We start from the raw sequence: 14,841 nt of genomic DNA, 5'->3' as shown, positions 1-14,841 counted from the left end.
AGACAATTTGGGTAACCATTTGGAGCCAAAGCATAAAGCCCAGGAATTATTGGGTGAACTTAAAAAACAACTTAGTGAGGACTATACTGCCCCCCTAGGAATAAATTTGTTGATACCCATCCAATTGTCAAAGTACAACACGAAGGAGGCCAATAAGTTACACTGTTTGAGATGCATGTGAAGCTTGATTTAATGGTTGGGGAATTATTTTTGTGAGGAACCTCTGTCTCCAAGAGGTCTTATTCATGTTGTGAGGATGTTTGAAGTCTTTGGAAGCAGTGTTTCATAGTACTGCCACTATTTCAGAATTGGAGAAGTTGATGCTGGGGGCATGGCCAGGATGGGGATAGGTTGACAGCACCTTTTCTCAGCTGTCTTATCTAAGTTATATTTTTTAAATAAACATTTAAAAAACAAGACTCCTAAACTTCTTAAACCTAACCAGTAACTTGTACTACAGTCTTTGGAAGTCTACACTCGATTATTTTCTTTAAATTGTAATTTTTTTCTGTCAAAATTCATGCAGAAAGGGCTCACATTTTTTCATAGAATGAGTTGTCAAAAGAACACTTCACACGTCCAAACAATGAAGAAGGAACTACAAACTTTATTATCTACCATGCAGGATTTATCTTTGAAGTTTGACAAAATAGACAAAAAACTTGGCTGTTTTAAGAAAAATGAAGAAAACAAATAGAGCAACTAGAATAATTAATAATGCAACATAAGATTCAGATTGCTGCTATAGAAGAAGCATTAAATTACATAGAAGGTGGACTCATGGCTCAAGAACAACAACTTAAGTCTCTCTCAGAACAAAATACTTATCTAACAAGCAAGCTAGATGATCTAGGAAATAGGTCAAGGAGAAACAGCTTGCGTATTTATGGACTACTGGAAAAGACTGAAGGGGGCCATATGGCAAATTTCCTCACACCCTGGCTTCCAAATGTTCTGAATTTACTGGAGTAATTTTCTAATGGAACTGAAAGAGCTCATAGGTCAGTGGTAGTTTCTTCATCTTCCAGCCAAGCTAATAAAAGTTCAAGATCAATAAGAGTGAGAATTTATCTTCTCAGGACAAAGAATTGATGCTAAAACTGTGTGGTCAAACTCTCCTGTTAAATACCAATATAATATAATAAGATTTGACAACCATTAACCGTCAGAGGAAAACTCTGAAAGAAAGGAATCTTTACCTTTTATAAAAGAATTAAAGAAGAGACATTTACGGTTCATTTACTGGTTCCTGTGAGACTTAAACTCTTTTTCTTGGATAAAGCAAATACTTTTGACTCCTTTTTAACATTTAATAAAACTTTAAATCAAACAGAAGACATGGATTGGACCAGTTTTACCCTAAAACACCAAGCAGAGAGAAATGCATGGAAAAAAGTAGATAAAAGAAGAAGAGACAAAATGACAAGTAACTTATTTTACATATTTGTTTCCTTTTATTCCATACACAAATGATCTAAAGGGAACCATTCTTTACTCAGATGGCAATTCTATGAAGTTCCCTAAAATGTACAACAAAAAATATGTTTTAACTAAAAGACTACAATCCCAAAAGGAAAAAAGGTAAAAAACATTTTATTCTTGTTTATTAATTCTTTAGGTCACTGACTTAACACCTTAGTAATGCTTGAACAAATCTGCATAAAACTAATATTTCTCAAAGTATAGTTAATAACAATAGTATAATACATGAAACAAAACAATGCTTTAGCTGTTTATACCTTGTGTTAGAGTTTTTTTAATGTCATAGTCTCAGACATGTTAATTTAGAAAAGAAAGGGGGAAAGCTTAAATAATTTAAATCTTTAAGTAATACATCATACTGCATGTTTTCTGTGCTGTCTAGACATAGAGAGTTATTTAAAGCTTTAAAAGATACTTCAGTGAACATTTAAAATTATTATTTATACATACAGTTTAACATAGATTTCTAAACAAGTTGCAAAGTTTAAGAAACAGAAGATATGTGCCTGTTTTTTTAAATATTTGTCTATGAATTCTTCATGATTTAACTGATTTAATAATGAGTACATGCTTAAACATGAAAATAAATATATTTCTTTCTTTTTATATAGAATGAACAAGATTTATTACAGTTCAACTAAAATTTGTCTCAAGTAAATGTAAATTTGATTTTAACTACAGAGACATGTTTTGGCTACACAAACAGCCATTTAGAAAGAGGGAAAGCTCTCAAAGACTCCTTGAGCAAAAGGCATGTTTAGAAGTACTCAAAGTACTTATTTACTTATATGTTGGCTTCCCGTTGAGGTCACAAGCTGAAAAGCTTGTTTTTTTTTTTGTTCCCAAGATTTGTTTCCATTATTAGCATATTCAGAAGCTGAAAATCCGTTTGCAACTATGCAATTGCTGGAAAACAAAAGTAAAAAAGACTCAGGCATGATGTAAGCACTCGGTTTAAAAGTCAACAATGAGCTGTTTGAATTTCTCAGCTTCTTAAAGGGATAGTTACCTAATAACATGCAAAACTGTATAATTTGTATAACCATATTTATATTGTAAAGCATTAACATGGTTAAAAAACAAAAAAAGGCAATGGGGCAAAGACTTAGTGGAAATCCAACCAAGAAATGACACATTAAAGCTAGACATTCAGAAGGGAAAGACGGATCTGATAAGTGAATTAGATGACATGAATAAAAAATATTTAGAGACACTACATCATAAATCAATGATAAATTTAAAAAAGATAGAACTATGTTCTTCTTTGATGAACCACAGAAATCAGAAAAGAATGGCAAATAGAACTGAAAAGATCACAAGCTAATCAAATAAAGGAAATAAGCATTCCAGATACCAGAAAGAAAGTATCAGATTTAAAGGGGGGTATTAGAAGCATTTAAATTATACTTTCATAAAGGTAATACCACACAGGAAATAATAGAACCTCAAAACATATTAAAGTCTTTCTTTAGCAAACATATTAAAACCAAACTAACAGATGATCATACAAAAATTGATAGACAAACAAATAAATATGACTGAATGTAAATCACAAATTAAACATTTAATCACAAGCAAAACACCTGGTATGGATAATATGATCTCAGAAATGTTCAAATTATTAACTAAAGAAGCTCTGTCGTTACTATTAAAATTGTTTACATTAGTAAAGGAAAGCAAAAATATTCCTCCTTCTCGGAAATATACAATAATATCACCTGTTTTGAAACCAGATAAAAATGCTAAGAATCGTTCATCTTACAGACCTATATCTTTACTAAATGTTAATTATAAAATGTTTATGGCAAAACATGCAGCTAGGATCAAACAACTACTTCCTTTATTAATAGACAAAGATCAAACTGGATTTATAAAATACAGAAATACACATAACATTAACAGAACTATATCTTTAATTAATTACATTAATCATACAAAAATAACATGAATATAGTCAGTTTAGACATAAACAGTGCCTTTGATTCTGTCCACTGGGACTATCTATGGTCAGTTCTAGAAGAATGTGGATTTTCTCAAAAATTCACACTATTGATTAAATCACTTTATGATAAATCCTTAGCCTATGTAAAGATTGGATCAACTTTTCTAAATTTTTAGAAATTACTAAAGGTATAAAACAGGGATTCCCCTTGTCTCCATTATTATTTGCCTTAGTAATTGAACGTTTTGCAAATTATATTCAAATGGATAAGAGAATTAAAGGTATGTAAACTGACAATAGTCTGGAAATTAAGTTATAGCTGTTTGCAGATCATACCTTTTTAATCTTAAAGGATGATACATCTCCAAAACCTTCATCAAATTTAATTGCACATTTTCAGAAACTCTCAGGCCTTAAATTTAATGAAAATAAGACACAGATATTACTTATAAATTCTAATAAGAAATACATAGATACATATTTTGCTAAATATATAGCTGCTGACAATAAAATAAAATACTTAAGGATTACATTAATAGATGAACTAGATAAACCAATAACAATAAACTACTCTAATACTCTAAATAACATTAAAACACTCATTCAAAAATGGAATAAATATTTTTTTACAATGGAGGAGAGGCATTATATAATTAAAATTGTTATTTTTCCAAAACTATCATATTTTATACAAGCTTTTTCTGTACCTACTCCTAAATCATACATAAAATTTAACAGACTAATACTGAACTTCTTATGGTATCCAAATAACTCCAGAATAGCTCTGATGCATCACTTAAATGACTGGAAAGCATGAGGAATCAGTTTTCCAGATATAGAAATATATGCGCTGTCATCTAGTATAAAAACAATTCCCCAGATTTACTAATCTTCCATGCAGGACTAAGCTGAAAGCGACCATTTAGGAGCAGGATGGCAGCACTCCATGCATATTAATGAGGCGTGCTGCCTGAGCTGCTAGGTTTACATGGAGCATGTAAGAGTGCAGGTGGTGTGTCTGAGAGCAGAATAAACATGCCCCTGAAATGTAGAACAATAGAAAGGGGTATGCAATGAGTGAGACAGCTCACAGGTGACTGCATATCCCCACCAACAGTCCCCCTTGTGTATAACAGCAACAGAATATAGAAATAAAATGAAGAAACACTTTTTTTTTTAAATCCGAGTTCAGCTAACCGTAGCAGCTTAAAAGGCTGAAGAGGATAACAAGGAAGATATATACAAATGAAGGAGCATAGCAATAATGTACTGGGCAGAACATTCACCTTACGAGCAGGCATTCCCGGTTCGAGTTCCACAGCAGCACATTCCAGTTTCCATGGCAAAGCATGCTATGACCAATATTTTTGTTGCAAAACCTACTAAATAATATATATTTATGAACTGGAGTACTGCAATAAATGCACTTGTGAAGTGTCAGTGTCATAATGAATAAGGCACTAGTAAGCAGGTTTAAGCACAAATAAGCAGTAGTAAACATATTTAAGCACTAGTAAGCGGGTTTAGGTCAGTTTGCGTGGAGGTAAGCAATGCCTGCACTAGCTAAGTAATTCAAAAGCTAACTCTCTGTAATCAGATGTAATATCAGGTTAGCAGTGCTTGCCATCACGCAAACCCACTTACAAATGCTCAAAATACCTTAATCACTCTGTATCCAATGGTTCTTGTTCTGCCCATCAACAAAATAAACAGCCATGCAGGTCTCGAACCCAGGACACGATACGCCATAGTCCCAGCAGTTATCCACCAAGCCATCACAGAGGCACAGAAGAATGAGGTAGTAGTAAACATGTCCTCACCATTGTATAACCAAACTGAACCTGGGAAAGGCATCAGTATACAGTCATATGTGAAATGACCCAATACATAATATAAATATGTGAACTGGAGTACAGCAGTAAGCCCAGAAGTGAGGTGTAATTGTAATAAAGTGTAGAAGTCCCCAATAAAACACAAGGACCCCACAGAGTGTACGTACACATCAATCAGGGATACCAGGCATACATATAAGGTGTAATGAATAATAGCACAGTGCCAAAAAATCATTATAATGAAGGTCTAATGTAAGCAATACTAAGCACTGCACAGGCCAGCTTAGGAGGTGTGAGAAATGTGTAGACCAGCTAACTCTTTGTGCCCAGTGGTATACCCCTTTAAACAATGCCAACCTTAGGCAAGCAGGTTTTCCCATAGCTTAGCCTTTTCAAAACTAGCCAATCATGGAAAGGCGCAGGAAATCAACCCTACTTCAACACAAGAGGTGGGAATACATCTCATAACTGGTTTTACCTTCCCCTTGCAGACATTATGGCAGTAAGGGGAGAAGGAGTGTGCTTACGGGCACAGTTCTGGTGTATCCATGAGTTCAAGGTCATGCCAGGACTCCTAGTTAAAGACCATGCACAGAGACTGCTGCAGGGCCAGTACCAGGACCCCCAATATAAGGCAGAGATCTGGGAATGTCTCACCCATGACTTCACCAGTGCCACTGGCATACCGTGAACTGGTGAGCAGGTCAGGCACCACTATGCTGACCTGAAGTGGTGGAAGGGAAACCTCTTGAAGGAATGGCTCCAAGAGGCTTGAGCATCAGGGGATGTTTCAGACATGTGTATCACCCCAGTATGTATGCAATAAGTGCCAGCTCAGGTAGATCATGGATAGGTATGGCTAAATTTCCCTCTTATGTCCCCCACAGCTGCAACAGAGTGGACCACGAGCCAGGAGGCCCACATCAGCCACCTGGCACGGTTGCAACGTGAAGCCGGTCAGTAATACTCATGCCTTTACTGTCATAGGAAATAAAAATATAAGTAGCAGTGAATTAATTGCTAGTATAAAACCTGTATTGTTCAAGGCAAGTACTGCATACACTAGAGATTTTATGATCTAGAGATTTTATGCTCAATTCCTGAGAGACTTGCTTGGCTACAAACATCTGCATTAGAAGCTGAAGTTAAGTAAAACTTGCAGTAGTGTGTTTTAGTCATCTGTTAAGTACAAACTTGCAGTTTTAAAAGTACTGTATTTTCATTTTTTTCTGTTTCCTAATTGTGTGTTTCTGAGCAGTGTGCTATGTGGCTGTCTGCTATAAGAAGGGGTGATGTTATCACTTCTTTGTTATCTGATATTTAATAGCCTAGAGGGATTCCTCTGTACCTTAAGTACTAGCCACAAAGTTTGAGAAATCATTTTATGCTCAACTCCTGAGAGACTTGCTTGGCTGCAAACATCTGCATTAGAAGGTGAAGTTAAGTAAAACTTGCAGTAGTGTATTTTAGTCTTCTGTTAAGTACAAACTTGCAGTTTTAAAAGTACTGCATTTTCATTTTTTCTGTTTTCTAATTGTGTGTTTCTGAACAGTGTGCTGTGTGTCTCTCTGCAGTGAGTTCCCCACCCTCCTTCCCTGTTCCTGTGTTGGTATTATTGTTGGTGGCTCTGGAATTGCCCGCCCCTCCTGTAAGTCTGTATTAGAACACTCCTCCTGGGTCCATCTCATTTGCTCACTTAACCGAGTACAGTGAGATCATATTCTAAGTCTAGTGTTCTCTCTACTTAATACAGAGAGAAGATTTGAGAAGGCCAGCCCACTTAGGTTCCTTCCTCTCTCCTTGCACTTAAAAAAAACATTGCACTTTTATTCATCTGCTTTTACTGTATTTGTGTTTCCTCCTACTTTAGTTTGCTTTTCTTAAAAGTACTCAATTTTATTTATTCTGCTGCATTTATTACTGCTTGGTAGTAGCCTGATTAAACTGTAACTGTTATTCTAAGTCTTTTGGTTTAAGCACTTGGGCTTCATACAGGCTGTTTTACATTAAGAAGATTTGTGTTCTGCACTGTTGTGGCAGGACAGGTAGCTTACATCCTTCTAAGCTGGGAATTGCTGATTGAAGGCCCAGTGTCTGCTATTCTAAAATTGTATTAGTTCTGGCTTAAGCACTTGGGCTTCAGGCCAGTTATTCTACATTAAGAAGGTCTGTGGTCTGCACTCTTGTGAGAGGAGAGGCTGGATTCTGCCCTTCTGAGCTGGGAATTTCTGGTCACAGGCTTATTGCGCCTGCTTATTTGAACTGTTTCTTTCTGAAATTGGTGCACCTTGTTGCTGTAGCATAGACCAGATTCAGGCCTGCTGAATCTATCTTTGTTTGTATAACATGAGCACTGATCCAGGCCATCTTTTTTGGAGAAGGTTCCCCTGCACCCTAGTAGCAGGAGTGTGCAGTTAGAACTTGTCTGATTGAAGACTGCTGGAACAGGGCTCAATTTTGAGCTTTTTCTGGTTAATTGGGTAACTTGTTTAAATCAGTTTGTTCGTTTTCTATTGTTTATATATATATATATCAAGTGATAAAGCTTGGTATTACCCAAGCGAAAGCGCTTGTCTTATACTGCTGTTTCTCACTTTGTTAACCTTTGGATTTTATCATCTAACAGTCGAATAAAGGAATTGCCTTTTTATCGAATTATTGTCTTCATTTGACGGTCTTGGAGTCTCTTCCTGGTTTTGTGTGACTTACATTTGGTTTTATATGAAAACATACTCGGAGGCTCTAAATAAAAATCTGCAAAACCAACAAAGACCTCCAAAGCAAAAATCCAAGCAACCTCCACCCCCCCCCCCCAACACAAACCATGAAACACATACTTCACAAAACCAGTGTGCCATGTAATCACAGCCCAACATACTAGTAATAGGTGACTCTATAGTCAGGCACACTGACGTCCCACTCCCTAGGCTGAATAAGGAGAATGTTACTGCTAGCTGCCTCTCAGGTGCCAGGATCCACCACATAACACAAGCACTCAGGTCAGTCCAGAACAAGTACAAATATGACTCTGTCATTGTCCATGTTGGTGTGAATGACCTGAGCCATACCTCCCTGGACTACATGAAAAGAGACATGGAAGAGCTCTCTAATCATACAGCCCAGGCCGGTGTGACCCTGATCCTGAGTAGCATCCTGCCCTCACCAAGAATGATACCACGGTATAAAGAAAAAAATCTCAATTTCAGCAATTGGCTAAGTTTCTGGTGTCATTCAAAGGGGATCCAGTGTCTGCATGGGATGACATGCTCGACAAGCCATGCTGCTTCACTAGAGATGGCTTGCACCCTTCAACCTTAGGCTTTCAAATACTGGCCAAGGCTCTTGCCACCCCCATAGTGCCATTTTTAGGCAAGGCTCAAAAGACAAACCCACCACCATAAATAGCACAAGTAACAAAAAACTGAGGGTAATGCTACTCAATGCCAGAAGTCTAAACCTCAAAATGCATGCACTCGAGGCACTCCTCAGTATGGAGAAAATCGATATATGTGCAGTAACAGAAACCTAGTTTAATGCTCCAGAGAACACCACGGTACTACCAGGCTACAATTCATATCATACATTTCGGCCACAGAACCCAAACCGAAATACAAAAGGTGGGGGCATATCTATAGTCATCAAGGATACCCACACCTCCTGGTTAGTGGCACAGCACAATGCTTCAGAGATCATGCATGTGCAACTAACAATGTGCAAAACTGCAATTCAAATTGTAGCTTGCTACAGATCACCCACCATGTCCCAGGACTCCCATTCCACATTTCTGGAAACACTGGGAAACATAAAGGTACTGCCAAACACTTTAATATTGGGTGATTTCAATTACCCAAACATTAACTGGGAGAACTACTCAGGTACTAACTCCCTTGCCAACATTTCCTAGAATTTATAAACTCAAATGTCCTGGTTCAACTGGTCAACACTCCCACCAGAGGTGACAACATATTGGACCTGGTCACCACCAACATGGGCAACTGGTGTTCCAGACCAGAGGTCAACCCCTTTCTGGTTAGCTCTGACAATAAACAAATCACTTTGGATATCCACATTCTGCCCCCACCCCCGGACAAGAAAACCACTGTGAAAAACTTTTCAAAAGCAAACTTCACATTATTTAAGAGCGAGGTGGAAAGTTTCAAAGCCCCCATGCTGAAGGATAATGCTGTCCAAGCTGCAAAATCCTTTACTAATGCATTCTATGGGCACCTACAAGAATGCATGGATCATGCCATCCCAAGCAAAACTAAGACTCACTCCTCCAAGAAAAGGAAACCAGTCTGGTGGACTCCTGCCATAAACAAGCTTTACAATAGAAAAAGGAAACTAGTACAGAAAAGAGTAAAATTCCAAGAAGAGAAGACATCCCTGATCAGTATCAGCAAGAAACTATGATCCCTCATAAAATCATCCAAGTCGAACTTTGATAGAAAAATTGCCAAGGACTCCAAAGATAATCACAAAGCATTCTTTAGCTATTTCAAGACTCTAAGTGGCAATACTCAGATCTGCTCGGAGTTAGTGCAGAATGGCACAAAATACACTGAACAGACCAAAATCGCCAACATCCTGGCAGACAGGTTCAGTACAAACTTCACCCCCCTCTCTCCCCCAAAAGGGCCCATAACCATACCAGAAGAATGTAGAGTCCCTGAAATCACAGACACTCAGGTTAAAACAGCCCTCTCCAAAGCCCAAAACAAAATATCAATGAGACCAGACGGTGTCCCAGGCTGTGTCCTACATGAGCTCAAAGATGAACTAACCCTTCACCTAAACACATTGTTCAAACTCAGCCTCTCCACAGGCTACGTACCCATACAGTGGCGCACAGCAACGGTTATTCTGCTCCACAAAGGTGGAGCCACAACAGACCCCGGGAACTATCACCCTATAAGCCTGACTAGCTTTGTCTGCAAGGATATGGAGTGCATCATCATGGAACTCATTAACAGAGACATTGGTAACCTCCAAACACTGGATCCTACCCAGTTTGGCTTTGTTAAGAGCAGATCATGCCTCCTAAACCTGGTGGACTTCTTTGAGACAGTTACCAAGGCTATAGATGAGGGAATGGTGGTACACACAGCCTACCTAGACCTTGCTAAGGCCTTCAACACCATTTCCCATCCTGGTATTATTGACAAGCTCACCAGCCTGAACATAAACCTTTACGTCACAAGATGGGTTGCCAACTGGATCATGGACAGAACCCACACGATGAGAGTTGCAGGAGCTAGGTCAGAATCTAAACCCATTACAAGTGGCATTCCCCAGGGCTCAGTCCTAGGACCCCTCCTGTTTGGCATATACTTCTCAGAGGTACAGGCAAGCACATGAGGACTATGGCTGACCAAATTTGCAGACAACTGCAAACTAGGGGCTATAATTGACTCTCCAGCTGACACAGACATCCTCCAAAAGGGTCTCAATGAGATGGATACCTGGTGTCAAAATCATGGCATCAAGCTAAATGCCAAAAAGTGCATAATCATCCCCTATGGAAAAAACAAAGTACCCACAAATTGCCACATAGGTGGTAGTCCCCTAAATACAGAAAATGTAATAAGGGGCCTGGGGACCCAAGTAGATAGTAATCTCACCTTTGATAATCACATTGCCAAAGTGGTTAGAAAATCCTTCTACGTGGCCCACCTAATCATAAAACGGTTCGCATCCAGATCAAAAGAGGTCATTGTGCCCCTCTACTCATAACTCATCAGACCCATCATAGAGTACAACGCACCATTTGGGATGTACCTTACAAGACACCTGCAACAGTTGGAAAGACCACAGAAGTACCTCACTAAGAGGATCACTGACCTCAAACAGATTCCCTATGCAGCTCAACTGAAGAAACTCCAGCTGTACTCGGTTGCATACCGGCTACTCAGAGGTGATCTCTGCCTGACATACAAGGCAATGCCCAACCCAGAATTGATGGACATGCTCTACCTAAAGAAAACCCTATCCCCTCGAGCTACATGCTCTAGGGATCTAAACCTCACCACAACAATAAATAAGCTGTGCTGGAGGGATAGATTCCTGTCCCAGAGACTTTCCATGCTTTGGAACAAGATCCCAATCTACATTAGGCAGAGCTCCTCACCATCACTCTTCAAAAGAAACCTTGACGAGTGGAGGGGAAACAGAATGTTTACCCCGGGGATCACTTCAGTGGCTCTGCTGAACAGAGGCACAGGGAATTAATTGAAGGGGGTGGCAAAAGCCAACACATTCTGCCTAGGCTTATAAATGCCTTCGGGCAGATAGCCTAGTACCTGCCTATGAACCTATGAACCTATGAATATGGCAGGAAGAGTCTCATATTCTTTGTATGGCAATAAAAGTGTAATATCCTGACAAAACAGGTCTAACTGCTAGACTGCATGTGTATATTCTGGTATCATATGGTAATGTAGATTTGCAATCATGTAATAGTACTGTTGTATTAAGCACTGTTACTCACACCATGCACCATAAACTGAATATGTAAGAATGCCTGAATATGACAGGTGTAATCCCCAGAGGCCATTTAGTACAACTGAGAGACACATAAGCAGTAAACAGGGTAAATGCAGACAAAAAAAAATGAATACCACATGCAACTGAGATGTGAACTGTTGTAGCACACAAAGCCAGGGTTCGAATCCTGACAGTGGTAGTAGTCTGCATGCACAATCATACCCACAACTGTACAGATATGTCCAGAATGTCTATTAAAGTGGCCCATATCTATTGCCTATCAACCTGTCTCTCTGGGAAATCAGTGGGATGAAACCAGATGTATAGGCAGCAAACAGGAAATACAACTGCTTGACACACATCTATGAAAACAAACCTGGCACACTAGCAACTCCCCAATACCTGATGTTACTAAGAAGCCACATATGTCCCATTTACACCCCCACTTGTTAAGCTGTGGTCAGAGTGTGTACAGCAAAAGAGTAAGATGCATGTGCATAATAGTAATATGGAACCTGGTACTGTGTGTGGGAACATTCAGGTAGTGCTAATAAACATTCCTCCCACAGGTCTGTCAGATACAGACACTGTGCCCAGAAATACAAGAATGATATGCAGTTGCTCTGAATAACAAGGTTTTACACATCACTGTCACCCACACAGTCCTATAACATATAAATGTGTAGGAAATCTGTATAAGAGTGTTGTTATACAAGGTCAGAATGCATAAGCACAGGGGATTAATAAGACAGAAAGCAGATTGGAGATATACAGCACTATCAATATAGAGACAAAACTGTGATGGACAGTGTTTAAGTTGTAGCAGACACAGCCATGATCTGAATCCTGGGAGTGGAATTAGACTGCATACAGATTCATACCCCTCAAATGTACACATGTGGCCAGAATGTCCAGCATATGTGCCCATATCTGCTGCCTGTACCCCTGTCCCCCTGGTAAGTCTGTGGGATGATCCCAGATGTGTACCCAGCAAACAGGGAATACAAGTGATTGTTAACCATCTTGAGAACACACCTGTCACTGGAGCAACTCCCAAAACTGTTAGTAGAGAAATATTGCAAGTATGTCCTATGTACACACCCATGTTGTCAAGCTGTGACCAGATTGTGTACAGTAACAGAGTGAGATGTTTGTGCATAATACTAATGTGTAATCTGGAACTTTGTGTGGCAACAGTCAGGTAGTGCTAACAAACATTGCTCCCACAGGTACGTTGGATGCGAACACTGTGCTGAGAAATGCAAACCAATATAACCTGTGCTGATACTGTCCACCCTGGTATTGTAGGGGATTGTCAGTGTTGCAGTTTCTCTGAATAATAAAGTATCACTGGTTACTGTCACCCACACCGTACTACATAATATAACTGTGTAGAAAAGCATATATATGTGTGCGTCAGATCATTAAAGGTCGAAAAGGGCAATTTTCTAGATATGTCCAGGCACACCAGCATGTGGCCAACACATGGCCAGAGTCTGTGCAGAAAGGGTTGGATAGCATAGTGCAAAACATCAACCTGGACTCCGTGCATATGTGTACAAACAGTTAGTGTATATTGCAAGTAAAACTGGTTCATGTGTAATGATGATGACAGCCATAGCACTGTCCAAAATAAGGCTATAGGGTAGCATAGTAAGACTTGTAAGGTACAGATAACAGCATTGACTAGGACAGTAATGTGGACTACAGGAATATACTACTTGTTAAATTACATCTTTCTCTCCCCCTCACCTTATCTCCAACAATAATCAACATACCCACCAAAACTGGTATGTAATTTTTCTGATAATGTCCAATTGTTTGATAAATATTTTAATGGTTCCCATGCATGTGCCATATTGAATTATTCCAACATTGTTGGCATGGTACCATCAATGTACATGCATGCTGTTTTTATTACCACTGTGGTCCCATATATGCATGTGTTTTGTTTGCTATGCAGCTGTTCGGTATCTGTTGTCTGGGTTAATGGGAATATCTATGCATGCTGTTATACCTAACCCTGGAATATGTTGACTATTACTAACCCATATATGATGATGAACTCTAAACATCGCAGCATGCTTGGGAAGGCCATTCCCAGTGGACCCACCTGTCCACCTCAGCTGGCCGTGGCACCAGGCAACAGCATGTCTGGAGCCCAACCCCAGACCTCCTTGTCCATTGATCCAGCACTACCTTTGGGTGGAACCACTCGGGGGGGGCATGGACAGGCACCTGTCACCCGTCACCACGTCGGGGTTGTGGTGCGTAGAGTGATCAAAGAGCTGTTTGGTGATCTTCTATACCAGCTCGAGGGCCGCGTGTCGCAATTAGAGAGTCAGCCTGGCTCTGCGGCTCAGCCCCCAGCACAGCCACCTTCGAGGCAGTGAAGGTGCAGTGGTGACTGCCCATGGGTGGGGACCTCAGTCCCACTGTTACCACTAGTGGGCTTGTGGGCTTCCGATATCCCAACACCACTCCCCATCAAGGTGTTTACCCCACATGTGTCATATACCACCCCTGTATGCATTTTGTATTGTCTGTTAACCTACCTAACCTACCTCCCCATATATACCTACTAGCCCTCCCCAACATTCCACTCTCACCTGAATAAAAAAATAAAAGGGCAATCTGCTCCCACAGAAAACTTGCCCCATACATAGCTGTCCATTTTGCACATGTGTCCACTGGACACATGTAATCTGGTCTAATTGGCATAACGACTTATTATAGTTGTCCTCACCCCTCTCCCAGGAGTTTGAGTGTCCAAATCTACCTCCAAATTCAGTGTATATGCACAGCTGTTGCTGTAGAAGAAATGGACAGCTATGGACCTTCCCTACACCCTTCCTGCACATCCCTATCTATTTTTCCTACTGTCTTTCACTCTTTGTGCCCGTTTTTCACCATTTTCCTATCAACCCTTTTTTCTTTTCTTTTAAAGAAATTAGCATGGGGGTAAGCGGGAGTAAGCACTTTAAAGAAGCAGTAAGCGGGTTTAAGCCTGTTTGCACAGGAATAAGCAATGCCTACACAGGTTAAGAAATTGAGAAGCTAAATCAGTATAAGAAACTGTAACTGTAAGTTAGTAGTGCTTAC

Source organism: Protopterus annectens, chromosome 17.part0 (genome assembly GCF_019279795.1).
Source record: "Protopterus annectens isolate FY-2018-M chromosome 17.part0, PAN1.0, whole genome shotgun sequence".
NCBI classification, from domain to species: Eukaryota; Metazoa; Chordata; order Ceratodontiformes; family Protopteridae; genus Protopterus; species Protopterus annectens.
The sequence above is the reverse complement of the archived record's forward strand: the minus strand, read 5'-3'. Positions refer to the sequence as shown.